The 16020-nt window shown below is 44.1% G+C and overlaps 1 protein-coding gene across 3 annotated transcripts in view; it reads left to right on the forward strand.

Moving 5' to 3' along the window:
• The first annotated feature begins 5526 nt into the window (after window positions 1-5526).
• The window catches only part of FBXO25 (F-box protein 25), a 106986-nt gene continuing 96492 nt past the window's right edge, over window positions 5527-16020 (forward strand). For all 3 annotated transcript variants that reach the window (XM_030198933.1, XM_030198935.1, XM_030198934.1), the window contains exon 1: window positions 5527-5738. The gene's annotated coding sequence lies outside the window, so the exon portion shown is untranslated. The remainder of the gene's footprint in view (window positions 5739-16020) is intronic.

Below are 16020 nucleotides of genomic sequence, written 5' to 3' on the forward strand. Positions count from 1 at the left end.
GGTTGGCCCGAAATATTCCTCCTGTACATGTAGACTTACTTCCAAATGCCCGGCCAATCCATCTTCGCCAATACCCAATTCCCAGAAAGGCTCTGGAAGGGATTCAAGCACATTTGAATCGTCTGTTATCCCATGGAATTATTCGTCCTTGCCAGTCTCCATGGAATACGCCACTATTGCCAGTTCAGAAGCCAGGGACTGAGGACTACCGGCCAGTCCAAGACTTACGAGTGGTTAACAAATCCACTATCTCATTACACCCTGTAGTGCCTAATCCATATGTCCTGCTAGGATTGATACCTTCTGGAGCTACCCATTTCACAACACTAGACCTAAAAGATGCCTTCTTTTGTATTCGGGTGGCCCCAGCCAGTCAATTGCTTTTTGCCTTTCAATGGGAAAACCCAGTAACAGGAAGGAAGCTTCAGTATACATGGACCCGTCTGCCACAGGGGTTCAAGAATTCCCCCACCATTTTTGGGACTGCCCTAGGACAAGACCTTAAGACTTTTAAATCTGAGCCTTCCAGGCGAGTTTTACTCCAGTATGTAGATGACCTCCTGATTGCAGCAGTGACCCAGGAAGAGTGTTTTGAGGCTACCAGAGAATTGCTGGAGCTACTCTTGGATGCAGGCTATAAGGTCTCACGCTCAAAGGCCCAACTTTGTCAGTCAGAAGTGAAGTATCTGGGCTTTTGTATTTCCCAGGGAAGTCGGAGACTGGATGCTAGTAGGAAGCAAGCGGTAGCTGCAATTCCCCAACCCAAGTCCAGAAGAGAAGTTAGGGAATTCCTGGGAGCAGCTGGATTCTGCAGAATTTGGATTCCAAATTTTGCACTGATGGCGAAACCCCTTTACCAAGCCACAAAGGGGGGTGAAAAGGAACCATTTGAATGGGGACCTACTGCTCAACAATCCTTCATTGCCATAAAGAAAGCCCTACTCCAAGCCCCTGCGTTAGGCCTTCCTGATGTGGAGAAACCTTTCTCACTGTATGTCCATGAGCGACAGGGGGTTGCTCTGGGTGTGCTGACCCAGATGATGGGATCCTGGCAGAGGCCTGTTGCATACCTGTCTAAACAGCTGGATGGAGTGGCTAAAGGATGGCCAGCCTGCATGAGGGCCATTGCAGCAACAGCCTTACTGGTCCAGGAAGCTGATAAGTTGACCTTGGGGCAAGAACTGGTTGTTAAAGTCCCCCACGCAGTTCTCACCCTCATGGAGTATAAGGGCAACCACTGGTTTACAAATAACCGTATGGTTAAGTACCAAGCTAGCTTGTGTGAGAATCCACGGATACACCTGGAAACAGTGGCTACATTTAATCCTGCCACTCTTTTGCCAGCATCTGAGGGACCACCGGATCATGACTGTATCCAAACCATGGATGAAGTATACTCCAGTCGACCAGATCTTAAAGATGTTCCTTGGAGGGACCCAGATGTAATTTATTTCACAGATGGAAGCAGTTATGTGGAGAACTCCAAGCGATTGGCAGGCTATGCTGTGGTGACAGAGGACAAGGTGATAGAAGCAAGAGCCCTGCCCCAAGGAACTTCAGCCCAGAAAGCAGAACTTGTGGCCCTCATACGAGCTCTGGAGCTAGCAGCAGGACTGGTGACTAACATTTATACTGATTCTAAGTATGCTTTTACAATTCTACATGCTCATGGAGCTTTGTATAAGGAAAAGGGACTCATAAATGCTGCAGGCCAACCTGTTAAGTATGGACCTGAAATACTTCAGCTGCTAGAGGCTGTGTGGGCCCCTAAGAAGGTAGCTGTCATTCACTGCAGGGGACACCAAAGGATAGATACTCCAGTGGCCCGAGGGAATCGCCATGCTGATCGGGTGGCCAAGGAAGCTGCTCGAGGACCTCCAGCAAGTACTGTGACCCCCCTGTTCCAAATCCGATTGCAAGAATGGACACCTATGTATACCCAAATGGAAGAGAAATGGGCTCAAGAAGAAGGTGCAGTAAGGAGACCTGATGGCTGGTTACATCTCCCTGATACCAGAGTTCTGGTGCCACGCCACCTAGCTTGGCCTGTAGTGTCTCAAGCTCATGACCTATCACACTTAGGGAAAACAGCACTAGCCCGTCTACTCAATCGAGTAGTGGTGCTGGAAGGATTGGATAGTCTGGTTGCCACTGCCTCTGCCCGATGTACTCTCTGTGCCCAGAATAATGCTCGTCAGGGACCCCGTATTCCACCAGGAGTTCAGTCTAGAGGACTAACACCCTTTGAGTCCCTAGTTATAGACTTCACAGAAATGCCCAGGAGCGGTAGGCTCCGATATCTCTTAGTTATGGTCTGTACCTTCTCTGGGTGGGTGGAAGCATATCCTACAGTCACTGAGAAAGCCACAGAAGTAGCTCGAGCCCTCCTTAGGGATGTCATCCCCAGGTATGGACTGCCCCTTGCCATAGGTTCAGATAATGGTCCCGCCTTTGTTGAAGCTACACTTCAGGCCCTGTCCCGCGCATTGCGCATTACCTGGAAATTGCATTGTGCCTACCGTCCCCAGAGTTCAGGGCAGGTTGAGCGAGCAAACAGAACCTTGAAAAATAGCCTAGCAAAGATTTGTCAGGAAACCCAATTGAAATGGCCACAGGCATTGCCACTAGCCCTCTTCCGCCTCCGATGCACCCCAACTAAAGGAACAGCCCTCTCTCCCTTTGAAATTGTGTATGGGAAGCCCCCAGCCATTTTACAGGGAATTAAGGGAGACATAGGGATTTTAGGGTCTGCCCAGGTGCAGGAGCAGGTAGCCCTCTTGGGTAAGATAATTTCTGAGCTTCAGTCTTATGTGAGAGAAATAAACCCTGTCCCCTTCCAGGCTCAGGTACATTCCTTCCTGCCAGGGGATAGAGTTTGGGTGAAAGATTGGAAGCTCCAGCCTTTGGGGCCCCGGTGGAAAGGACCTTTTACTGTTTTGCTTTCTACCCCTGCAGCTGTGAAGGTCGCAGGGATTACTCCATGGGTCCATTGGTCTCGAATTAAGTCTGCTGACCAGACTGAGCCCAGCACGGATCAGACGGAGCCTAGACAGTGGAGAGCAGAAAGAGATCCAGCGGAGCCATTGAAGTTGCGCCTGACCCGAACCAAAGAATCTACTAGCTGAAAAGAAGGGTCAACTGCATACTGCAGGAGCGGCTGAACTTCGGCTTCACACTGAGACTCTTTCTTGCCCTGATTCTGGCTTTCTTGGAATTTGAGAGCTTGATCCTTATCAGTTGAGGGTCTATCCCAACTGGTATAAGAACTCAAAGACTGAGAATACTATATGAGAATAATCTGTGATTAGCACAGACTGTTGAAATATTATTGCTTAATTAGTTTGCTGTATTTGTTTTAGATTAGGAAGAAAGAAAATGTTAGTAGTTTGGATGCTTTTGTTGTTTTCTACTCCTTGCCTCCTTGTTCCTAATACCCCAACTCGCTCCAACCTTTGGTTACACTCAGTCCAGGACCGTCGGACCTTAACAAGTAGGGTAATGGTGATTCACAAGTCTATTCCTAGTTAGGACCACTATAATCTCCAGAGTCTGAGTTGTGAGACTTATCTCTGCATAAGCTGATTTTAGTCTCAAAGGGGGGAATGAGGCAGCCATGGCATAATTATATATATAAGAAATGATATTAAAAGCTTGAAGTTAGAATTCTAACTTTTTACTTTGCAACTAAAGTGAAGGTATGCCAGATGGTTCAGATTATATTGAACTCTAGCGTTTGCCGGGCTGGGTTAGAAAGGTCAGAGAAAGGAATTTCTTTCACCCTTGTGAATAATGAATGCTAGCAAACACATATGTATGAGCCGGCATATTGCAGACAGTTTGTTTAGGATTAAATAGAAAAATGATTAGATAGAAATACTGTTTAGAGAGAGGCAATAGATTAGTATTTACAAGTTTTTGATATTTAGAATATGTCTTATAAGAAATACTGATTCTGTGTAGTTAAATGTAGAATACCTTTTTAAATCTAATGTTACTCTCTGCTGTATTTTCTAAGCAAAGACTGCAGTGAAGAGGTCAAACATGTGGTTTGACTTAGCCATAGTTCTGGCTGGTTCAATGTATAAGCTGATAGGTGAAGAGGTCAGGACTAGTCAGCTCTCTTCTCCTTGATTAATTATAGGTAAAATGTAGAAATGGTCTTGAAAGTGATAACCTGATATGTATGCTATTAAGTAAGATTGGCCTTTGACCTCTTTAATGAATGCCAGAGTTTAGTTAGTAGTTAGTACTAGGAATATGAGAAATCAATCATAATGAGAAAATATAAGAGTTCTGGAGACCAAATGTCTGGCTTAAGGGGCCCCAGGTTAGAGGTCAGTTTGAGGAATACCAAACCTATGTAACTGATATTTTTAAAGTAATGATTGGTTGAGGCAAAGTGACCAATCTATTCCTTAACCAATTGGAGAGTAAGGGGGCTGGGCTAGGCTAGGCTGGATAGAACAGTATTTAAGTAGGAGCAGAAGCAGTTTACATCAGAAGGGGCTCAGAAGAAAGAGAAGGACAGAAGGAACAGACAGAAGAAGGAGAAGACAGCATAAGAAGAGAAGCAGCTGAGACAAAGACACAGAGAGCTGAGAGAAAGACACAAAGAGAAGAAGAGACTTAATGCTGATGTCCTGCTTTGTTTGCTGGCAAATAAAGAAGATTACTTTCTTATTCTGGTGTGTGTTGTCTGACTCCTGAAGTATCACAAATTCATGCATCCATTCCTGCAACATTATTATTGTATAAAACAAAACATCATATATATTTATAATGATTATAAAAACACCGAGGCCACGACACTCAAAACTCTGGTGCCGTTCCAAAGTGCCGTAAAAATACAGCTGGAACAGCACAGAACACCTAATGCTCAGTGCTGAGATCCAAATATAAGCGAACAGAGCAGATGTGCGTGACACATTTAGGAGTGTGAGCTGGAGAAGGGGTCTAAATGTGTTGGACTGGGATGTCTGCTAGTACAGCACTAGTGCCCGCATTTATTTTTGAGCATGGGGCCTTAAATTCATGTTGAATAATGGATGTGGCATTCAGCAATGAAAGATAGATAAGGGAAAGAACTCTGGTGCTCCCCTTCCCTTGGTGCCCTAAGCATGTGCTTATTTTTCTTAATGGTTAATGTAAGCTGGTGCAAGGCAAGCAAAATCTAAAATATATATATAAAAAAAAAAAAACTAGGTGAAAGCACAACATAATAGTAAAGTATATTGAATGTACAACTCAGTACTGCTTGCATTTTAAAAGTTATAATCTCACAATTTTCCGTGAAAAAAAATATTCTGCCTTATCCTTCACATCAAGTTTTAAAGATCATCATCACATCAGATGATCTCCTGCTTTTTTGCTCAAATAAATCCCAACGTATTTGTTGAGAGCTGTAACTAACCCCTCCCCCTCCCGAGCGGAGCCTACAAACGTCTTGCATGCATCTCGCCACCTAGCTTTACACTTTCCTACGTGGCGTGCCGCCGTTCTCTTTAGTCTTTTGCAGTACCCAAAACATTGGCACGTGTGACCGCTCTTCTGCACGTGACCTCTTTCCTTTCCCCTCCTGCGTAACCGGTTTCTGCCTGCATTAATCAGGCCAACCTTTACACTCCTGTCCTGTGTTGATGTACAAATTAAAGCTGTCTTCGCTTTTTGCTCTTTCTCCATCTTGTAGCACTCGGAACGTAGAAGGAAGGTTGATCTCTGTCGGTGCGAAGCGTTCTCAGGTGAGCTCCAGGGTTTGTCTCAGATAGGCTTTAGGTTTCTTTTAATAAAGGGAAACCCTGAAGCCGGCGCTTCTCCAGCAGCGACAGTGCTTTCTGTTTTTGCCTGCAGTAGAGATACGTGCCCCCCTGTTTAATTTATTTTTGTTAATTAAAAATTTTTTTTTTGAAAAGAGTACAGTAGAATAGTAATTGCTTTCTTTTTGTTGGTTGCGGCTTCCGTAATATCTGGGTATAAATAAACTGTTGTTGGGGGGGGGGGGGGGGGGGGGGGGGCTGGAGCACAAGGAAGTTCGATTGAGAACAGGAGGAGACGGCATGCCGTCAAAAAGTTGAAGCCGGCTCAGCCCTGCTTCCCCCGCTCAATCGTCATCCCCATACACCCAAAACAAAGCAAACCTATCAGCTGTTGGATGTTCAACAGACTTTCTATTTATAATTAAAGTGATATGGTAGCCGTGTTAGTCCATTTTTAAAAGTAATAAATAGAAATAAAACAAAGACAGAGAAAATAAAATAACTTTTATTGGACTAAATACATTTTTTGATTTGCTTTCTAAGGTAACCCTTCAGATCTGAAATAAGCAAATGTTGATAAATATCTGTATATTAAGTAATACACAAAAGCATTCCAATGACAGTCTCACAAGAAGAGGGTGGGATGAGTTAGGTGTGAAAAGGGGGGGAGTTCTGGGTGGATGAGAGACAGGGAGAGATGGATTGTAGATAAGAGGGTGACAAGGCATTAGAATGTTATGGTTTATAATGGGCTAGAAAACCCAGATCTTAGTTAAAGTTCTGCCTGGTAGATATCAAAGTATTTAATCATTTTCACTTATGTTCCTGGATTGTCTTGTTTCCTTTTAGTATCCTTACCGTTTATAAGCACAAAAGTTTTAAACCTGGCTTAATTAGGTTGAAACCTGGGTGCATTTAACATATTTTTTTGTCCTGTGCCTACATCAAAAGAAAAAATGGTATGTAGGAACTTGCTCCTTTTGTTTTGTGGATTGCAGTGGTATATAATAAAAATGTACTTAATTTTTTATTAGTACTGTTTCAAAGACGGGTATTGAATAATGCGGGAACAGCTTCCTTCATGCAGAACTTCTGTCCAGAGTCTATCTAAATGTGCACATTGTCCAGTTCTGTTGTATATATTTATTTCTTCTTCAAGTCTGTGTGGTTGTAAAAGGCATTTGTTTTGAATCTTTGTCTCCTGGCTGTGTGTCTTGTATATGGATGAGTGTGATTTTATTATGAAGGCAAACATAAGAACATAAGCATTGCCATACTGGGACAGACCAAAGGTCCATCAAGCCCTGTTTCTAACAGTGGTCAAGCCAGGTTACAAGTACCGGGCAAGATCCCAAAACAGTACAATACATGTTATGCTGCTTATCCTAGAAATAAACAGTGGATTTTCCCCAAGCCCATCTTAATAATAGCTTATGGACTTTTATTTTAGGAAGTTATCCAAACCTTTTTTTTAAACCCTGCTAAGCTAACTGCTTTTGCTACATTCTCTGGCAATGAATTCCAGAATTTAATTACAATACACCATCAAAATACAGTAGCCAGCAGCACACTATTAGCATCCAAGTTTATACAAAGTTAATTATGTTCAGTGGAAAATAAATCTGCCTGCTATGTGAATATTCCATCACTGTTTTATTGTTTCTACCAAGTATTACATATTTTGCTTATAACTTTGATTGTTTTAATATTTATCCAGACCTTGCATGCATATGGTATTACTTGTTAAACCAAAAGGCAAAACTTAAGTGTGGTTAAACAATTTGAAATAAACTGTGTTGTTTACTTTTGCAGTGCGTGTACGGATGCCTGTTCTGGTGTGTGCAAGTGATAATGTTTGAAATCTATACTTATGGCTATGATTTCTGAACATGCAGCATCATTAAAGCACAGACTTTTAAATGCCCAGTTGGGTATATATGGTAATCTCATTTTTGTTAAATGTTTCAGACATATCCATTGACTTGCTCCCGTGATGTTACTGAATTCTATTTTTCTGTCTCACTGTATTTTCAAATGTAAGCCACATTGAACCCGCGGTTGTTTGTGATAATGTGGGATATAAATGTCAATTTTAAAAAGAGCCTTTATCCTTCACCTTTTAAGGTACTGCCTATCCAACTGGATGGTGATGGCACAAGGAAAGCAAGTTTGGTCCAGTGAAGACTAGCCTGTTCCTTAGCTGGGCTCTGGTATTATCATATTGAAACTGCAACCGTACTATGCCTTTGTGGTTATGTTCCACTAATAAGTTAAACGATTAACTGGCTTTCTTGAAAGGATTATATAACATTTGGATTCATAACTAGGAACAAAAGCACACACGTATATATGCAATATCACAATTCCTCATGTACAGCCACAAAACAACCTTTTAGGGTACATAGTGTTCACAATGAGCTCCTTTTATTATCAACAAGATAGTTATCAGCAAGATAGAAGAGATAAGAGTTTTCAGTTTTGGCACAGTATAAGTCATCACAAGAACAAAATATAAGAAAACCATGGACCGTATTAGGGGCTTATAGCCCATTTAGTTATGTTTCAACAACTGAGAGATCTGCTTGAAGAAAAATATTTATTTTTATTACTTTGACTTATAAATCCAATTGTCCCTGAAACATGCTCAAAACAAAGTAATCCATCTGTTTATCTAAAATTTAAACTTCTACCAAAGAGATAAGGTGAAGATGTGATTCCATGTGCCCCAATGAAAGGAGAGTTTAATTTTACTTCTATTTAATTTCAATATATTCCATCTTTATAACACCAGGCTTCCCAAGGCAGAGTACAACAGTAGTTAACATGAACCCATCAGGAAACGGAATATTCTTACTGATGTTTGGCCATGTATTAGTATAAGAACTGTTAGAAAAATGAGCATAAAATACAGCATTTATTTCTGCTGTTTCTTTATAATAGTTTCCACTATTTTGCCCGGCACCGACTTCAGGCTTACCGGTCTATAATTTCCCAGATCACCCCTGGCACCCTTTAAAAAAATCGGTGTCACATTGGCTACCCTACAATCTTCAGGTACTATGGACGATTTTAACGACAGGTTCCGTATTAGTAACAGCAGATCAGCAATTTCATGCTCGAGTTCCCTTGGATGTATGCCATCTGGTCCAGGTGATTTACTACTCTTTTTAATTTGTCAGTTTGGCTTAGTACATCTTCCAGGTTCACCGAGATTTCTTTCAGTTCCTCTGCATCATCACCCTTGAAAACCATTTCCGGTACAGGCAGATCTCTTATATATTCTTCTGTAAAGACAGAAGCAAAGAATTCATTTAGTTTCTCCGCTGTGGCCTTGTCCTCCTTGAGTGCCCCTTTTGCTCCTTCGTGATCTAACGGTCCCATGGATTCCCTCGCAGGCTTTCTGCTTCTGCTGTACCTGAAAAAGTTGTTACTGTGAATTTTAGCCTCTGCTGCAAGTCTAACCAAATTGTACTCATTCAAACAGATAATGAGGTTGCAATGTATTACACCAACAAGTGGCGAGGGGTGTGGGGGGGTACCGGATCATGCCCTCTGTGTCAGAAGGCCAATCAGATGTGGCATTGGGATGTCTAGCATGGTATGCTCCTTCACGCCACCTATCTGGCGGGCAAAAACAACAGCCTGGCCAACAGACTAAGCAGGGTCATTCTACCACATGAGTGGTCTCTCAACATGGGCATTGCCCAAGAGACCTTCTGAGTGTGCTGCACCCCCTCGGTGGATCTCTTTGCCACTCACATCAACCATAAGATCCTTGAGTTCTGTTCCCGGCTTCAGACCCATGACAGACTGGCATCTGATGCCAATCCACCTGAATTGGGGGGGCAGGTCATGGGGAAGACTTTTGCTGAAACTCAAGCAAGACTACAGGACCATGATTCTGATTGCTCCTTCTCTCGTTCCCTCTTCTGGAGTTATCCTCCGAAGAACTGTGGAGATTGAAGTGTTGTCCAGCCCTCATCACGCAGAGACTTTGCTTCCTCATCTATTCCAAAGGGTGTTTCCCAGGTCTTGATGGCTTCCAGGAAAGATTCCACTAAGAGGTGTTACTCTTTTAAATGAAGGATGTTTGCTGTCTGGTGTGAGGGCAAGGCCCTAGATCCCATTTCCTGCCCTACACAGACCCTGCTTAAATACTTTCTGCACCTTTCTGAGTTTGGCCTTAAGACCAACACTGTAAGGGTTCACCTCATTGAGATTAGTGCTTATCAGCATGTACAGGGTAAGCCTATCTCTGGAGAAGCTCTAGTTGTTTGCTTTATGAGAGGTTTACTTTTGTCAAAATCCCCTGTCAAACCTCCACCTGTGTTATGGAACCTCAACATCTTTCTCACCCAGCTGATAAAAGCTCCTTTTTAGCTTAATTTCTGTCATAAGTACTTGACTTAGAAGGTTATATTTTTGGTGGCTGTTACTTCGTTTTGGAAGGTCTGTGAGCTTCAGGTCTTAGTAGCGGATGCACCTGATATGAAGTTTCATCATAACAGGGTAGTCCTTCGTACGCACCCTAAGTTCCTGCCTAAAGTTGTCAGAATTCAATCTAAACCAGTCGATTGTCTTGGAACATTCTTTTCCCAACCTCATGCACATCCTGGTGAGAGCGCCTTGCACATCGTGGACTGCAAGCTAGCATTGGCCAGGTACTTGGAGCTGTCTAAACCCAAACTTTTGTTTCTTTTGCTCTTAACTGGATGGGGGGGGGGGGGGTTGCACAATCTCTTAACTGGCTGGCGGATTGCATTTTTTTTTTCACATGCCCAGGTTGGGCTGACCTTGGAGGGTCATGTGAAGGCTTACAATGTCAGTTCCATGTCTGTGTCAGCCTGCTTGCAGTCAGCCTCTATTGAAGAAATTTGCAAGTTTGCAACATAGTCTTTAGTCCACACATTCACATCTCACTACTGCCTTGAGCAAGATAACCTGATGCGACAGTCGGTTTGGACAGACAATAATGCGGAATTTGTTTGGTGTCTAGAATCCAACTCTACCCTCCTAGGCCCATTTTGCTCTGTTCCAGGCTGCACTCTCACTCAGTTTGTATATCGTTTTAGGTTGATCTGTGTTCTGTCCTCGCCATTGCTAGGTCTAATTGACCAATGGTTATTGTTTTTGGTGAGCCTGGCTGTTAGGGATTCCCCACATATGAGAATAATAGGCCTGCTTGTCCTCTCAGAAAACGAGGATACTTACCTGCAGCAGTTATTTTCTGAGGACAGCAGACTTTATATTCTCAAAACCCTCCCACGTCCCCTTGAAGTTGTTTCTTATTTTTGTTTTCATATGTGGGAAGGCACTTGCGCGTGTGCAGTGGAGTGTGACTAGCACTCCACAAACTCTTGCAAGCTGATTAGAAATTCCGGACTGGGCAAAACGGCTCGCATTACCCACATGTGAGAATATAAGGCCTGCTGTCCTCGGCGAATACCTGCTACAGGTAAGTATCTTTGCTTTCCATGCATATCCACCTTCTCATGGTCCACTAAAATATTGAAAATATATTTTTGAAAATTGGTTGAGATCTTGTAAATTCTCGATTTATAAGAATTATAGTGATGTTCGCTTCATTGTATCACTCCATTGTATCGCGTGCATATTTGTTGTGGATTGTCTGAAAACCAGACTGGCTTGGTGTGTCCTGAGGACTGGGTTGAGAATCCCTGCTCTAAGGTATACATATTCAGGTTTTTTTGACGCAATCCCAATGACATTTTTGTTGCCTTTTTCTGAACCACTTTGTCTTTTTATGTCCTTAGCAAATACGGCCTCTAAAACTGAATACAATACTACAAGTGGGGCCTCACCTCCTTTCTTCTGTTGCTTATGCTTCTCTGTGTACAGCTGTTCTCCTTATCCTTGACTGGATCTGGCCATTGACACTGCAATCTTGATAATATCAAAGATCAATTATTTCCAGTTTTCTCATGAAAAAATGGAAGTACTTGCCAGTGGCCAGAGCTGGCCAAGGATAGCAGAGCAGCAGCAGTGGAAAGACATGCTCCTGTTGTCTTGCAGGAGATTTAAGGGTGCTGGTGCTAGGACTGGGAAAGGGGAGCTTACAAGAAGGCAGGTCGAAGAAGGAGGATGGTGGAGATGAGCCTGATATAGGGCTGAGGCTGGGCAAAGGTGGCAGAAGGATAGATATTGGGGTGTGGGAGTGATGGGAGAAGCAAGAGCATATGTAGGGAAAGGTGAAGATAAGAGGAGCAGAGCTAGGATCCCTCCAAGCAAAAAAACAAAACATTTTCCAGTGCCCTGATTCATTGTTGATGTCCTGAAAAGTAGACAGGCCCGTGTCTCAAAGACTAGTGAGGAAGCATGATTTCTCCAAGGACGAGCAGGCCTTTGTATTCTCACAGCTGGGTGACGCCATCCAGTGGAGAGCGGTGCAAATGATTAGCGAGACGGAAAACTTTGTAGAAGCATCCCACCTTGTATGCTTTGGTATTTTTCCACCTGCTGCATGAGTGTGGGTTCCTCAGTCTTTGTTTTTCTGCGGAGCAGGAAAGACACATCATAGTGTTCTCCTCAAAGTGTGTGTTTTTTAATTTGCAGAGTCTTCCCGTGCGGGTATTTTTTCTTCTGTTTTTCAAGATTTTTCATTTTCTCCTTTATTGTACTTTATTTCCTTTTAATTTTCATAGGGTTTTTATTTTATTTATTTTTTTGCTACTTAGTTTCCTTTCATTTTTACAAGTGACTAGGCCACTTTAAGCCAGAGCACCAACCTCAGTTTGAACGTTACCCCTTTATCAGCTCACAGTTGAGGAGTTTAATTTGGCCGCAATTCTTTTATCAATGTCCCAGTGGCTTCAAGAGGACTGCTCAATGTAATCAGGTAATTGGTGCATCATGCCCCTTGGTCCTAACCATAGGCCACACTCTTGTTCTCTCTGTTTAAAATTGCAGTTGAGTACACAGAGGGTACGGCAGGTCCAACAAGAGGTACCTTTTGGCTCTTCGAAGGCAAGTACATTGTCATCGGCATGGGAAGCATCAACCTTGATGGCTGCCAAGGCTTCAACATCCACTGGGAGTGCACCATTATTAAGAAGGTCTCCAGCTCTCGTGACATTGGGCATTGAGAGTAAGCCTCGGGACCGGTCAGCAATGGACCCGACACTGAGGGCACATACGGGTTCAGTGTCAGACTTGTCTGCACCAAATGACATCGTTGGAGGCACAAGAAGCCCAAGCATCAATCTTCATCGACGTATGGTATTGGGAGCACCGCGGCATCGACTTCGCCAGAGCCTGAGTAGTGCTGGCATCAGGAGGAGTGCTCCCCATCCTTGGAAGAGTTACCGGTGTGTCTCCAATGCTTTGTCAGACTGCCTCTTTCCCAGCTCCCCTGCTTTGTCAGTGCCTTCCTTTGATGAGGGTTCTGAGCCATGCTTAGGGAGGAGCAGGAGCTGCAGCTGCAAACTGCTTTGGCATCGAGGGCACTTGTGCCAACTGTGGATCAGCCTCAGATTTTTCCTGAGGTTTAACCCATGTCTGTGCAGAGATCCTCTTCACTGACATCTCAAAAGGTGTGGACGTTGACACAGTACTGCTCTCGACGTTGAGGGAGGAAGCTTCCCTGAAGTCGGAGAGTAGGGCCGAATCTTGGTGCTCTTTGGGGTGTGGATATGGTTCCACTGAGCTGAGGTAGGCACAGACTCATTCAGCCCATTCTGAATATAGTGAAGAGTCTGAGTGGGACCGATCATGGGACTCGGAGGAGGAGTCTTATGAGATACTTTCTGATCCCTCCCCACTTCAAGAGAGACTTAAATCTTCCTCCACCTGAGGGATTCTCTTTCACTGGTTTTGTTAGAGAGATGAATTCTGCCATCCCCTTTAAGTTAGAGATGGAGGAAGAGCCTAGGGCAGAAATGTTAACTGTCCTAGACTGAGTTTCTTCTTAAGGAAGGGGTCACAGTATCATTGCACCTTATCCTTAAAGATGCACTGTCAAAGAACTTGGAATCTCCCCTCTCAGTGTAGGTAGCGTCTAAGAGGTGGATACGCAGTATCATATCCAGAAGGGATTTGAGAGGGCCCAGCTATCTCACCACTCTCTGGCGGTCTGATCCACCCTTAAACAAGCTAGGAGCTGCAGGACTCGTACATTGGCGACCCCTGATAGAGATGTCTGGACACTGGACTCATTTGGAAGGAAAGCTTTTCAGGCCTCGGTACTCATTGCCCATATCCAGTCCTACCATCTCTTATACAAGCCTTTACTTGCAGTCTTTGGCCTGCAGTATATTAAATCTTGCGAATTCTGTCCCACAGGAGAAGGCCGCAGAGCTTTGCCAGTTGACTAGTACCGTGTTTCCCCAAAAATAAGACAGTGTCTTATATTAATTTTTGCTCCCAAAGATGCACTAGGTCTTATTTTCAGGGGATGTCTTAGTTTCGGCGAAACACGGTACAAGCCATACCCAAATGCACCACACTAGAGAACCAAACGATTACACATACAAAAAAAAAAAAAAAATCCCAACAATGGCCCCTGATAGAGGAAGAACGAGGAAAAGAATGTGTTGCTTTGTGTTATAGACGTCCGGCTGTCACAAGGACACAAAAAAACAAACAACCTCCCCTAATAAAGCACAACACAGTACTATATCGCCATCACTACCTCCACACTAATGGGAACTGGGCTGGGTGGCTAGTTGCCAAATAGTGAGCTTCTGGTGGGAGAGAGTGGGCACCCATCGGGGCCAAACAAAAACTTTGCTAGGTCTTACTTTTGGGGGAGGCCTTATATTTAGCAATTCAGCAAAACCTCTAATAGGTCTTATTTTCAGGGGATGTCTTATTTTCGGGGAAACAGGGTAGCAGCTGGCGTGTAGAAAATATCTGGACAGGGGCATGTAGGACTCTTTATATATGGCATCCAGACTCTCTCTGCCAGGGGTGTGGTATGCACAGACTGTCATGACTGTGTGTCTCTAACCTAGATCCAGTAGTTCAGGAGAGGTTGACAGAATTTCTTTGCCAAGCGACAACCTGTTTGGAGATAAGGTAGAAGAGGTCACAGACCTCGTCAAGAAGCATACAGATACCATCCAACTTGGCAACCTTCAGCTTCAGCCTCCTCTTCTAGGAGGTTTTTGAGTGGGCCTAGTCAGCGACCCTACTACTCATAGAGGTGTAGGCCTCCACCACTGTCTTCCTCTGTTCAGAACCCCCAGGCCCAACATTCTCAGCCTCGCCATTCCCCCCCTCCTCAAAAGCCCCAGCGCTCTCCCCAGTCAAAGCAAGGGACGAGCTTTTGACTGCCTCCAGGAGAGCGTAGCTGCACTCAAATTAACCGTTCTGGGCACTTTCTGGTAGGGGGTAGTACTGAATTTTATCATCACAGGTGGCCCCTTGTAACCTGCAACCAGTAGGTTCTTCAAATAGTCTATCTCAGTTACACCCTGCATTGGCATCAAAGACCATCAAATTGCTCACCAAGCTGCTCACTCAGCTCTCTGCACAAAAGCAGATACTTGTAGAGGAAATCTCCACCCTTCTACAGGCCAATATGGTAGAACCTGTGCCACTAGGGCAAGAAGGGAAGGGATTCTATTCCAGGTACTTCTTTGTACCTGAAAAGATGGGGAAATCTCATTCCATCCTAGACCTAAGGGCCCTGAACAAATTTCTGGTCAAAGAGTTCAGGAGGGAGAGTGAAGGCACTGCACATGCACATGGGTCACTACTAGAAAGTTCTCAGTTTCGCTAGTCAGCATCCACACCAGGCTCCATCGGATGACATCACCCAGCTGTGAGAATACTTGGACTGCAAGGAGAACACCTGCTGCAGGTGAGTAACTTTGCTTTAAAAGTAAGCCAGAATGAAAACAACTCCCACTCCCTCCCCCTCCCCCCCAGCTTTGTCCAGCATCTATTTCTGTGTCCTGTAAAAATCTCCTCACAATTTGGAGCAGCATCTTGCTCTCCTTGGTGTCCCCCTCCTGTCCCAGACATTCATTCATTCTCCCTTCCCTAGCAACATTCCTTGTTCATCCAGCTCCCTCTTAAACGGAATATTTTCACCTTTTCTCCGAGCTCGTGAACTGTTCTCTTTTCTCAACTCCCTCCCAGCCTGCCCCTCCTAAAAAAAGATAATTTCTCTCAGCTTTCTCAAGCCCCCCCCACCCCCCCTCAAAAATATCCTTCCTTCCTGGGCTAGCAGTGTTAAAGTTTCTCCTTTCACCTGGGGTTTGGGCAGGAATTCTCGCTAACATCAGTGCAGTGGCGTACCTAGGGT

Source organism: Microcaecilia unicolor, chromosome 3 (genome assembly GCF_901765095.1).
Source record: "Microcaecilia unicolor chromosome 3, aMicUni1.1, whole genome shotgun sequence".
Classification (NCBI taxonomy): domain Eukaryota; kingdom Metazoa; phylum Chordata; class Amphibia; order Gymnophiona; family Siphonopidae; genus Microcaecilia; species Microcaecilia unicolor.